This window comes from Mirounga leonina, unplaced genomic scaffold, assembly GCF_011800145.1.
Source record: "Mirounga leonina isolate KUSES-001 unplaced genomic scaffold, KU_Mleo_1.0 Mir_127, whole genome shotgun sequence".
Classification (NCBI taxonomy): Eukaryota; Metazoa; Chordata; class Mammalia; order Carnivora; family Phocidae; genus Mirounga; species Mirounga leonina.
The window spans coordinates 60,648,723-60,662,145 of NW_023270316.1; positions in this window are offsets into that span (position 1 = coordinate 60,648,723).

The following is a 13,423-nucleotide window of genomic DNA, read 5'->3' on the forward strand; positions in this document are numbered from 1 at the left end:
CCTGGCCGCCACCCCTGGAGCTCAGCCTGCTCAGCCCAAGAGCTGTGGATACAACTGTCCCTAATGAGTGGAGGGACTACCTGTACTGGATAGATTGACTTCCCTATCGATGGCAGGTTTTGCCCTTGTCCAAACTAGTTTAGTTTCCCGGCTTTTACAGTAACTAACAGAGGGTCAATTGGTCCCCTCACAGACATGGAGAAAGATTTGGACATTTCAGAAATTGAGATTTGTTGCCTGTTGCATTTCCTGCAAGCATGTTAATTTTGTGTATCAACTTGACTGGGCCATGGGGTACCCAGATATTTGGTCAGACTTTCCAGGTGTGTCTGTTTTGGATGAGATTAGCATGTGAATGGGTAGACTGAGTAAGGCCATTTGCCCTCCCCAACATGGGTGGGCCTCATCCAATCAGTTGAAGGCCTGAGTAGAAGGAAAAAGCTGAGGAAGAGGGACCTCCTCCTGCCTGGCTGCTTGAAGTGGTCCTTCCTAGCCTTCAGACAAAAACTGAAACATCAGCAGTTTGGGAGTGTCGGGCCTGCCAGCCTTCAGCCTGGAATCTACACTATCAGCTCTCCTTGTTCTCAGGCCTTTGGACTCAGACTGGAACCACACATTGGCTCTCCTGGGTCTCCTGCCTGCCAACTGCAGATCTGGGGACTTGTCAGCCTCCGTAAGTGTGTGAGCCAATTTCTTATAATGATTTTATATATGAACACACACATCCTATTGGTTCTGTTTCTCTGGGAACCCTGGCTCGTGCACCTGCCTAGGACAACATAGTGGAGATTGTGGACAACCGACTTAAGCCCTCCATCCTGCCTTTCTGCAGGAGAGCCTCCCCTCTTGGAGGCTGCTTGCACTCTCATGAATCCCAGTGTCCACATCCCCATGCTTCTCCCCTCCTCTCTCACACCTGCTCTCTGCAAACAGCCTCGTACTCTCTACTTTTGCAGATTTCCTCCTGCCTCTTCTCACTCTAGATGTGCACATCTTACCATCCTCTGCCATACTGGGCACCCTGCCAGGAAGGCCCTTTTCTCTTCCTCTGAGCCCTGCAGGAGTGGCCTTTTTCAGGCCACCCTTCACTCCGCCAGCAGGGTATGTTCCTCCCGTGGGGAACTTTGGCCTCTCTGGTCTCCCAGCTCCCTGCACAGGCCATGTGGTATCACAGTATTTAAAATCTGGTTCTTCAGAGGCACCTGGGTGGCTCAGTCGGTTAAGCGTCTGCCTTCAGCTCAGGTCATGATCTCAACATCCTGGGATCAAGTCCCACATCAGGCTCCCTGCTCAGTGGGGAGTCTGCGTCTCCGTCTACCTCTCCCTCTGTGCTCTCTCTCTCTCTGTCAAATAAATAAATAAAATATTTTAAAAAATAAATAAAGTCAAGTTCTTCACTGGCTCTCTGCCCCCAGGCCCAGCTGCGCAAGGGCAGGGATGGTACCTTATTTAACTCTGTAACCCAGGACCTACCACAGTGTGTCGCACAGAGTAGGACCTCAGAATTCACTTGTCGAATCAACGACTGAACTCTTGAACACTGAAGTGAGAACCACGGATAAGACAGTGTACCCCTTCTACCTGGAACATTTCTATCTTGACTGAAGATACGGCAGTTCAGCCAAAGAAATTAACTCACCTGAGCTTTTGGAGGATTCCATAACTCTTAGAAAATAATGGCAATAAAGAATAAACTGAAAACTGCAGAGGCTCTAGCATAAGTGGGGTACATGGGTATTGTGGGTTAGACTGCAGATCCCAGAAAGATATGTTGAAGCTCCAGTCCCCAGTACCTGTGAGTGAGACTTCACTTGGAAGTAGGGTCTTTGCAGATGGAATCAAGTTAGAACGAGATTATATTTGATCAGGGTGGGCCCTAAATCTAATATGACTGGTGTCTTTATAAGAAGACCATGTGATGACGGCAGAAATCAGAGTGATGTGTCTATAAGCAAAGGAATGCCAAGGAAGCCTGCCGACCACCAGAATCGAGGAGAGAGGGTATGGAGCAGATTCTCCCTCAGAGCCTTTACAAGGAACCAAACCTGCCAACTGCTTGCTTTCCAACTTCCAGCCTCCAAAACTGTGAGACAATAAATTTCTGATATTCTAAGCCAATGAATGTGTGGCATTTTGTTACACCAGCCCTAGGAAATGAATACAGTGTGGGTGGTAATTTTTTGAGCGTGTACATGGAGGGAGGGTGGGTTAATGATTTGTCCACATCTCAAAATAATAGTAATTTTTATTATAACTAACCCTTATTGAGCACATTCTGTGTACTAAGCACTAGACGTACATGACCTCATATAATCCTTCATTTATTCTTCCTACCCATCTGGGAGGTAGACACCATTATTATTTCCATCTTACACATTGAGGAAACTAAGGCTTAGCAAGGTGAGTAATTTGCCCAAGATGGGAGATCAGGCGATTCCAGCACCTATATCCCACACCCCCTCCTCCCAGTTTTCCAAAATATCCATGCAGTGGTTGACAGCCTTCCCCAGCAGCCAGCCCTGGAAGGCATCCTGTGGGACTGTCTGTATGTTTTGGCTGGCATGAAATAGAAGAAAGCCAGAGAGGTCGCTGGCCGCCACCGGCCACATCGCCCACGGTCCTGAGCTTGCCCTGGAGGTCCATCCAGTCAGCGCTCAAAGAAGCCGACTTCTAAAATTCACCCTCTGTGGACAAAAGTACCTGAAACCACACATCCCAACAAATGGCATTGCTGGAGTGAGCAAAGGTACGTTATTTACCATTTGTGTGTTCAGGAGCCTCTCCCTGGCTGCCCAGGAAACAGCGATCTACCGGTGGTGTTAGCTCTTTCCTTTTGCCTGCAGACAATCCCCTCCAGACAGAGACCCCTCCTGAAGAGAAGAAATCCCAGCAGACTGGTGGCAAAAGCAGATTTTAATGGGCCCCAGTCTTCTTGGGAGACAGAAGGGCTTTCAGAGCCAGGAAGCTATTCCAGTCAGGTTTAAACCTGGGTACTGATACTTCCTAGAAGTCTCTGAGGGCAAATAACCTCTCTATGCCTCCATCTCTGGTCTGCAAAATGGGAACCAGAGCTGACATCTGCCTTCTAGGTATTGTGAGGATTCATGAGATACAGGCAAGGCTCTTACCCAGGGCCTGGAACATGGTAGGAGCTAAATAAACGGAAACCACTTTTCTTTGTTTTAATACTCCCACTCTCCTGGGCTTGGAGGATGCCAAGTCTGTCTTGACCTTCTTCCTGTTTTGATTGCCGGAGCCTGGCAAACCACGGAGTAGAGGGCATGAGAGCCCCTAGCCCCTGCCACCCCACCTCAACTGCCACTGAGTCAGGGGCCAGCATGCAGGGGCCAGAGTGCAGACCTGGGCACACCCCTTGCACACACATGTCTTCCCCGGGCCCTTCTTCCCGACCTCACCAGCATCAGCATTCCAGAGGAAGGAAGGAAAATCAAAATAACCAACTAACATCACTGGACCAGGGGAATCGCAGGTATTTTTAGTTCCCTTCTTTACATTTTTCTATTTTATTAAAATATTTCCACCATGACCAAGTGGCTGACAAGATGGTTATAAGGATTAAATGGGATAATGCTTGTAAAAGGCTCATCACAGCACCTGTCAATAAAAGTTGGCTCTCGTAAAAAAAATCTAACTAAAAGCAATAGTGTATTTGTATAGGACTTCATGATTTACAGATTCCTTTCATATACTTTATTTCATTTAGATACTCAGACCTCACTTGAGGTAGATTTATTACTCCTGCCTTACAGATTGGGCAACTGAGGCTCAACCACATTAGAAAGACTGGCCCCGAGAGATCTACTGAGTAGCAGCATGGCAGAGCCAGCATTAAGCTGTGGGACCATGGTAATTATCCGGCTCATGGACTCGGTATGGCGGACCATAGAGCAAAACTCCTGCTCACGGGGTCGTGGCTCCCATCCCTTTGGCTCACAGATAGCTCCCTGTGTCTCTCGGAGAAAGAAGTCCAGCATTGCCCGGCCCTTATTCCTGACGCTGGGCTCCCTGCTCATTCCCGAGTCTATAAACCAGACATGAGGCCCTGACCCCAGCAAGGCCCCCCAATCCCCCGCCCAGCGGAATCAAGATAAGCCACAGGCCTGACAGGAACAGGAGGGAACCCGGTCTCCCCAACGTGATTGGCAGAACGCAGAGCCCTAGGGCTGGCCTGCGACAAGAGGCTGCCCCTGGCAGGCAGACTGAAGTTCATAGCTTCCCTCCCTGGCCTTGTGTGCCAGCCCCTGGAGCCCGGGATGAGGAGCCAGGAGATCCCACATGACCATGGATCCACCTGGGAAACCAAGGGCAAAGTTTTTGAAGTATTTCTTTCTTCTTATTTGTATAATGGCTAAAACACCTGTTCTTCCTAGCTCATAAGAAAGAAGTTTTTGAGGAAAAGGTAAAATTTATGTAGTGTTTGGAACTACTGAACGGTAGGGGGTGGGCAAGGTGTCTGTTAAAAGAGTCATTCTCTCATTCATTCATTCATTCATTCATTCAACAAATATGTATTGAGCACCTTCCACATGCCGGAGGCTATTCTCCAAATCAGGAATATAGTCATGAATAAAAGAGAACTTCTCCCATCCCCACAGAGTACAGTGTCCAGAAAACCCAAACCCAAACCACCTGTCCTAAAACAATCAGATCACCATTATTCTCCTAAGTATTTTGGGGACCATTTTTTTCACTGACATGTTCCCCAGTGAAAGTGGCACCATGCTGCTTCTAGGATGAGAAGCTGGGTGTACTGGAAAGTGCAAATGAATGTGTATTAAGGCAAATAATAGGTGGTGAGGGTAATCCACTGTCCAGTCTGGGATATGTGAAATGAATTTTGGTAAAGGATGTCTCATCCTATACTTTAGCAGGCATAGACAGAAACCTGTTGGCTGTGCTTAAAACTGATAAACAAGCTTTTCCACCAAAACATTATTCCTTTGCTTGTAAACACGTTTTTCTCAAAAGTAGTTAGAGTTGTAAACATCCTTACTCCATTACAAATAAGCATGACTACCTCCTTCAAGGGAGATAAACATCTGTTGTACCCCAAAGTCATAAACATGTTTCAGATAGTACAGAAAAATTATGGACTATACTAGGAAGTTGAATCAGCTTGCAAAGAATGTATACAGCCAATGATATCATGGCTTATGTAATTTGGGGTATGACCAATACAGCCGATATAACTGCAAACAGACCGCAAAGCGAGCCCAATGTCCCTCGTCTCCCCAGCTGGCTTACAGTCCCGGCCGCCAAACCATGTGAGTGCTGACAAGTCCCTGCATCTCCTTGGCATGATCTGAGATGGTGGACCGGAGGGGACCATAAGGGACTCATGGGGACCATAAGAGACGCATGCCTCTGGGGAAGAAAGAGACCAAAACCTCTGATGGAGACCACTGGATGTGCTGGCTGAGATTGAGTGGTGGCCAAAGCAGAGAGTAAGATGGGCCAATCCAGGACATGCCCTCCACCCCCACCTCTCTTGCTGGCCTGCAGCGGCCCCTGAGCTTAGGGAAGAAAATAAATGCACGAACCCTATTGAAGTGGTGTATGTTTAGGATGGCCCTACTGACATCCTGAACCTAGGTTCTTGTTTGGACTTGAGGTGTAATTCTTCGGAATAAATCACCAGCCACATTATTATATGTATTGTCAAACCCAACAAAGAGGTTGTAGGGAACCCACCGTGTGTGAAATCCCCCCACTTCTTCATCAACAACCAGGTTGGAACGCTGTTGGAGAGAGGATCTTCCCAGGGACCATGCACGGGGCCTTTAAGGAGCTATATTGTTCCCAAGGTGTGTGACCTTGTGATAGACCTGACTTGTCCACCAACACCCCGACCCCTCACTCCCTCAGCTAAGGAGCCAGCAGGACTGATAGGCCCTCATCATCCTAAAGACTAAGCCACCAGCCTCCCACAGAGGGTCCACCTTGTGTCCGCAACCCAGCACCCCCAGCCCCACATGCTGACCATAAGGCATTCCTGCCAGTGGCTTGCTGGGATCAGAGCTGGGGGCTGAATCTGTGCTTTTTTTTTCATTGCTATTCATACGAACATTATGTCTCTGGCTTGTGTGTCCAGAAACATTCCAGAACTGTGCCAGCATTTGAAGTTTCTTTGCTCTGCCCCCCTCCCCAGCACTCACAGGCTCTCCGGTCCTCTGCTCTGCTGCCAACCAAACCATATCCCTCTACCACCGTTATCACTGTTGTGTTGGAAATAGAAATAATGCTTTCAAACCTCACTCCCACACCCCACCTCCTCTCACCTCCTGATCTCCTGAAGGGGTGCATTAACGGAATGTGTGTGCTGGGAATTCTGCCTCTGCTTTTCAAATCCGCTCCTGGCATTGTCACTTCAGTGCCCCCGCAGCATCTCCGCAGCAGGCTGGAAGAAGGAGGGTGGCCTCCCGGGTCCCCACAGTGGGGGCTGCTCTGAGAGCTGAGGCCCCGAGCGTAGGACGCACAACCCACACGCCGCCGTGCCAAGGGCTGCTTCTGATGGTAGAGCTTTCACAAAATGCTTGAAAACTTTCATTGTTGCTCTCTCCGCCCCTCACCCCTACCTCTTCTTCCTTCTCTCCCCATGCCTCCCCCCAAAAGGTGATAATTTGCTTTAATGTGCAATTTGAACATAAAATGATAATTGATTGTGTTGATGGATCCCTGTGGCATCCTGCTCCCGGGCTCTTCCCTGGAGTCCTCGGGGTCTGCCTAGGGACCTCACAGCCCTCTCCTCCAACCCCAATGCCCCCCACCCCCTTTTAGGCAGAATTTGTCTGATGCCACAACTTTAAAGACTTACCAAACTCCCCCAGCCCACTGTTCTCGATCCCGCTCACATATCCTCGCACAGCTTCTGGATAGCTCCTGATTTTTTTTCTCAGATGGCAGCTTCCATGTGAACAGCAGTGGACATTTCTGGACGTGCTGGACGATGTGCCAGGAATGAAGAGATCACAGCTGTGCAGCCTCCACAGGAATCACAGCCCCAGCAGCAGCCGGCCAGGGCTCGGTGTCATCACCCAGGAGCTCCCTCTCCAGGCTCAGTTTTCAGGGCCACCTAAGTGTGACTGCAACCTGCCGGAGTGTCGTGGGTGTATAGTAATTGTGCGTAGGCAGCTTGCCCACTCGCCTGTCCGGCCGTGCCATCCAGTGGCCAGCGGAGTCCCGAGCTTGGTGGGTAGATCGATGGGAGGTCGTGAGAGTTTTCAGAGCGGAGCCAGAGGGTCCTTTTGAGACACTTCAGAGGTGACAAATACTTTTTCCCTACCATGGACTGAATGTTTATCCCGCTCAAATGCATACACTGCAGCCTCCGTTCCCAATCTGATGGTATTCGGAGGTGGGGCTTTGGGGAGGTAATTAGGCCACAAGGGCGGTGCCTTCATGAACGGGCTACGCGAAGAGACACGACCGAGATAATCTCTCTCCACCGTGTGAGGGTACAAGGAGGAGGCAAACTAGAATATAACCTCTCACCAGACACCAGATCTGCTGGTACCTTGATCTTGAACTCTGCCGCCTCCAGAGCTATGAGGACTAAGTGTCTGTTGTTGGAGGCACTCCGCGCGTGGCATTCTGTCCTAGCAGCCCACGCTAAGACGTGGACCCACTGTGACAAACTAGAAGTGACTCCATCGAGTCCTACTCTGAGAAGACTTGTAGGTCAAGGCCAAGGGCATGGAAGGCTGTTGTAATAAGTCAGTGATGCCCGTGGCTCCCTGGGTGAAGGAGGAGAGGCATCTGCCATGGGCTTGCAGCCTTTGGGTTGATTTTTCCTACGACTACACCTACCAAGTCCCAAACAGTCCGTCATGCTGGCTCTGTGAGAAACAGCCTCACCTGTCCAGTGATCCTAGCCTGAGTGCTAGAGAGGAAGACCCGGACTGATCCCAGCTCTCCCTTCTTTCCCCTATTCTTTCCCCTATTTCCTAAATCCAACTATACAAAAATTGCCAAAATTCTAATTGTACTGAAATGTATGAGAAAGTAACATTAAAAGCAAGATATAAAGAACCAGAACATCCAAACACAGTTTGATGTGGGGTTTTTTTTTTCTATTTTCAAGCTTAGTTACTCTCTGCTTAATTTGCTCTGTTTTTAGGATTTTTCTCCAAGCTAAGTAATAATTGCTTTTAGCTTATCACAAAACCTTATTTGGAACCAGTTTTTGAGGCAGAATTGATATTCACTCTGGTTCTGCTATCAAACTGAACTACATAGCAGCTGGGCTGGGCATTCGAGCTCATCAGTATGAACAAACCTACACATATAGCCCCAGCATTCCTCATGTCCCCAAACCCTTGCCATCCCTTTGTCTTATCACTTAGTCTCTTACTTCTAGTACACAGCATGTGGCTTCTTGTACCATATCTACACTTTGAACTTCTTATAACCACAAATGTCATTCTTTCCAATCAGAAACAAAGTATGGTAAGAAAAAACTCACCATGAACCCCTCTAACACATGCCCCGTACTACCTCTAATTCAGTGACATCCATCCTCCGTTACATCCTGCGAGACCATGCCAACCACACATTGATCACATCATCTGCTTATTTTTGACCCTCGAACACATGTACCATTTTGCATTCTATAGATTTTTCAAAGAGAAAAAGTTGAAAATCAAGCCACACACTGGGAGAAAATATTTGAAGACCATATCCAAGTAAAGGACTTGTACCTAAGAGATACAAAGAAAGTGTAACCCTCAACAATAAGAAACCAAACAGACACACTGACAACACCAAATGCTGGCAAGGATGTGAAGCAACTGGAACTCTCATGCATTGCTGTTGGGAGTCCATAATGGTGCAGCCACTTTGGAAGACAGCTTGGTGGTTTCTTACAAAACTAAACAGACTCTTACCATACAATCCACGTTCATGCTCTCAAGCATTTACTCAGCTGAGTTGAAAACCTATGTCCACACCAATAACTGCACACGAATGTTTATAGCAACATTTACACAACTGCCAAAATTGGGAGCAATCAAGACATAAGTGAATGGATACATAAACTGTGGTACATTCATATGGTGGGAGATTATTCATCGATAAAAAGAAAAAAGTCACGAAGCCTCAAAAAGACATGGAGGAAGCTTCAATGCATTTTGCTAAGTGAAAGAAGTCAGTCTGAAAAGGTACTGATTCCACTGTCTGATTCCATGTCCGTGTCCTTCTGGAAAAGGCGAAACAATAGAGACGGTGAAAAGATCAGTGGCTGTCAGGGGTTGGAGGTGGAAGATGTGGAGGGCGCACACACAGGCAGAGCACAGGGGATTTTTAGGGCAATGAAACTATTCTGGGGGCGGGTGTCTGGCTCAGTCAGTACAGCATGCAACTCTTGGTCTGCGGGTCGTGAACTGGAACCCCACGTTGGGCGTAGAGTTTAGTTTAAAAAAAAAAGGAAAAACTATTCTGCATATTACTACAATAGTGGACACACAACATTATACATTTGACAAAAGTCCTAGAACTATACAACACAAAGAGCAAATCTTGAAGTAAACCATGAACTTTAGTTAATAATAATACATCAATTATCACAAATAGATCACACCTATGCAACGTATTAGTAAGTAGAGAAGCTAGGGCAGGGGGCAGGAAGTCAGTGGTGGGGGGGAGGGGAGAAGGGAGGAGTGGTGTGTGTTGAGGGGACGGTGTGGAGAAGGGGAGCTGTTGGATGAAGAGCTTTATGGGAACTCTTTTTACTTTCCACTCAATTTTTCTGGAAACCTAAACCTGCTTTTAAAAATAGCCTATTAATTTTTTTAAAATGGCAAAGTATAAAACCTGGGAATTTAATCAAGAATACATACAAGATCTCTATTTTTAAAACTTTAAAGTTTTATTAAAATAGTCTATTATAAAAGAGAATTTTAATAAATGGAAAAACACTCCATAGTCTTGGATGGGATGATTTAACATTATTAAGACATTAATTCTTTCCAGATTAATCTATAGATTCAGTGTCATCATGATTAAATTTTAGTTGGATTTTTTTTGAGGTACTTAATAAACTTACTTTGATATTGATTTGGAGGAATAAGTCTATGGAAAGCTGAACCAACCTTTAAAAAGAATAGTGAAAAGAAGGACCTTTCCCTATCACATAATAAGATGTATTTTAAAGCCATAGCATTGAAAACAATTTGATAAAGACAAATAGACCAAACAGAATGGAGTAGGGAGCTCAGAGATACACCCACGTGTATCTGGGGATCTAATATATGAGAAAAGGGGCACAACAAACACCAATGGGGGAAAATGATCTGAACACATCAAAATTAAGGATTTTGTTTCGACAAAAGACATCCTGGAGATAGTTAATAGATGCTGGGCAGAAAGGGAGAAGGTATTTACAATACTAACATTGACAAGGGATTTATACTATATATGTAAACGCAAATCAACAAGAAAAAAAACCAACCACAGTACAGAAAAATGGATAAAGTTACGAGTAGATAATTTCAGAAGAGAAAACAGATGAAAGCAATAAGCATACAACAAGGTACTGAGATCACTGGTGATCGCCCTAATGCAAATTAACAAAATGAGATACAATTTTGCACCTGTTACACTGGGAAACAAGGAGAGCTGGGAAGTATCAAGTATTGGCAGGGATATCGAGGGTGGAGGGGTACGGAGCGGTGTTACCTTCCAGCGCTTGGCCTGGAACTATGAGGCCAAATGAGAGACATGCATATTCTCAGACACGGAAATTCCCTTCCTGGGCATGCTTCCCCAGGAACTTCCCACGCAGCCCACAACAAGAGCACGCGTACAGGCCGTCCAGGGGCTGTCCATGCCGGCGAGGACTGGAGACAGCCGGGAGGCTCACCTCCAAGGGATGGATAAAGCAAATGCGGTAGTTACACATGGGCTATTACCAGCAGTTGGAAGCAAGGATCAGATATATGCATAGAACCACGTGGACAGATCTTAAAAACATAGTGTCTGTTGAACTACATCAGGGAACACGAAATACAGAACATATAACCATGTGCATAAATCTAAAATGTGTGTACACAAAACAAGAATACGTATTTCTTGAGAGCACATTCCTAAAAGGAAACAAAAAAAAGGGGGGGGGACCTTGCGTGGACCAGTGTGATGGTGTGGCAGGAAATAAGGAGAAGGACTAGCTCAACCCTCTGCTTCTGAGGTCACGACACTGAATGACTTACTTTTTACAAGTTAGATAAAAATGAGCTTGGAATTTAAGTCCATTGTCCCCTGTTAAAATCTCCAACCTTTTCCTTACAAGACATCAAAAAAGATATTTTGGGATAAAACAGCATAGATTCACATCCTAGCCAATTACATGGTGATTCTCAAAGCCCCTTCCTGCGCGAGCAAGAATGTCACATCAACGGTCTTTCTTTAGATGAGATGGGGGTTGGGCACATAAGCCAAAGAACCTGATTTTTTCTGCTTATCAGGGACCATGCTGGGTGCTTTAGACACTGTCTCATTTAATGCTCACAGTGAGAGGTAGGGATTATAATGCCATTTGGCAGAATCCGTAACTAAAGTTCAGGGCAGTTCAGTAACATGCTGAAGGTCTATAGTTAGTAAGAAGCAATTCTTTTTTTTTTTTAAGTAGGCTCTACACCCAGCGTGGGGCTTGAACTCACGCCCCAGAAATCAAGAGTCACAGGCTCTGCCGGCTGAGCCAGCCAGGCATCCCAAGAAGCAATTACTCGCAGCCAGGCCTTTGTGTTGTCCACGCCTCACCATACGGAAAGGCACTGGACGGTGGGAAGGTCCAGGGGCTCATTTTGAGTCCATGCACTGGGTACCTGTGAAGAACTTGAGGGCTGGGTATCAGCCATCACCTGTGACCAGGGGGAGCCCAGGCAGCCGCCTGCGCCGCCTCCTTCCTGGAGGGACAGGTGGGGCCACCTGCCCGGTTTCCCCAGAAGGACTTGTGTGTTTTGTCCAAGTCTGCAGCAGCGGGTGCGGGGTTCCCTCGCATTGCCCCGGCTAACTCTAGCAGTGCCCGGGATTTCTTTATTGTGCCCCCGCGTCTCAATTTGGTCAGAGTGCTCTCTCGCCATGGCAAACTCCTTGAGGACAGAGACAAGTGGGGACTGTCTCTGTACAACCCCAGACAAGCAGCCCACACCACAAAGAGGAGATGTCCCTGTATTAAATATGTTCTCACAGGATTAAAATGCAAAATGCTTCTCTCCATCACATCAGTTTGGTAGACCTCTGGGTTTGAAAGCAATTTGTTTATGCCTGTAAGAAATCAGGTTGGGAAAAATTAAAAATTATAATTAAAGGCACTACACCTCATGCAGTCGCGCTACAGGCGATTCACCATAGCATTCCTGGTGAATGTGGGCAGAGTGCATACAGGTTATGAGCCAACAGAGTCTGGGCTGGCCACCCAATGGCCTGCAACCCCCTCGCCAAGAGGGATTTTAAGAGCCCTGACAGACACCAACAAGAGTGTGGCAAAGAGCATGAACCTTGGAGTCAAGATCCCTGGGTCAAATCCAGCTTGACCTCTAACTGTGGGAATTTGGGCAAGCGTCTTAAGCTCTTTAAGCCTTACTTTTGTCATCTGCAAAATGGGTATAATAATACACTCCTCATAGGATTGTTATAAGGACTCACTGCAACTGTAAATGCAAAGTATATAACAGAATATCTGGAGTGCAGCCAATACTCAGCAATGTTCACTATTTTTGTTGTTATAATGAATAAATATCTCCAAGGATGGAGGCTCCCTTTGCAGTGTCACCAACATCCTACAAGGTAGAAATGAGCATGATTACCTCTGCTAAAGTGGGCGGGAAATGCAGTGACTTACCCAGGTTCACAGCTGAGCACACAAAAGAAAAATCCGTTGCAGTTCATCTTTCATTCATTCACACTTTGAAATGTTTAACCCATATAGGAAATATTTCTTGTATGCTAAGTTTCCCTAGTATTTTTCCTTGAGAATATTTTTTTAAAGCAATTTAGAATGATACAGTCTTAGAGTTAGGAGTGGAATGTTCATGGAAGTCACGCAGCCCGACCTTTTTCCAGTTGGGGAAATCATATAAGCACCCCCCTAAGCCCACCACTGGTGAATACTGAATCAGCTTATGCTCAGGTAACTCAGCTATGGGGAACTCATGGCATTGGGAGACAGTCCTTGCAAGTGACCCCCATCCTCCTTATGATCAGCCCTTTCTTCTTAACTCTTAACTTCTTCTTAACCTAGGGATAAGCCTCTACGTCCCATGAAAGCTGGTTCACTGCTTCGTCCACAGGACCTAACACAGTGCCTCAGAACCTAGCAGGCAAGCAAGAGATATTTGTTGGATGTAAAAGGAAGGAAGGAAGGAAGGAAGGAAGGAAGGAAGGAAGGAAGGAAGGAAGGAAGGAAGGA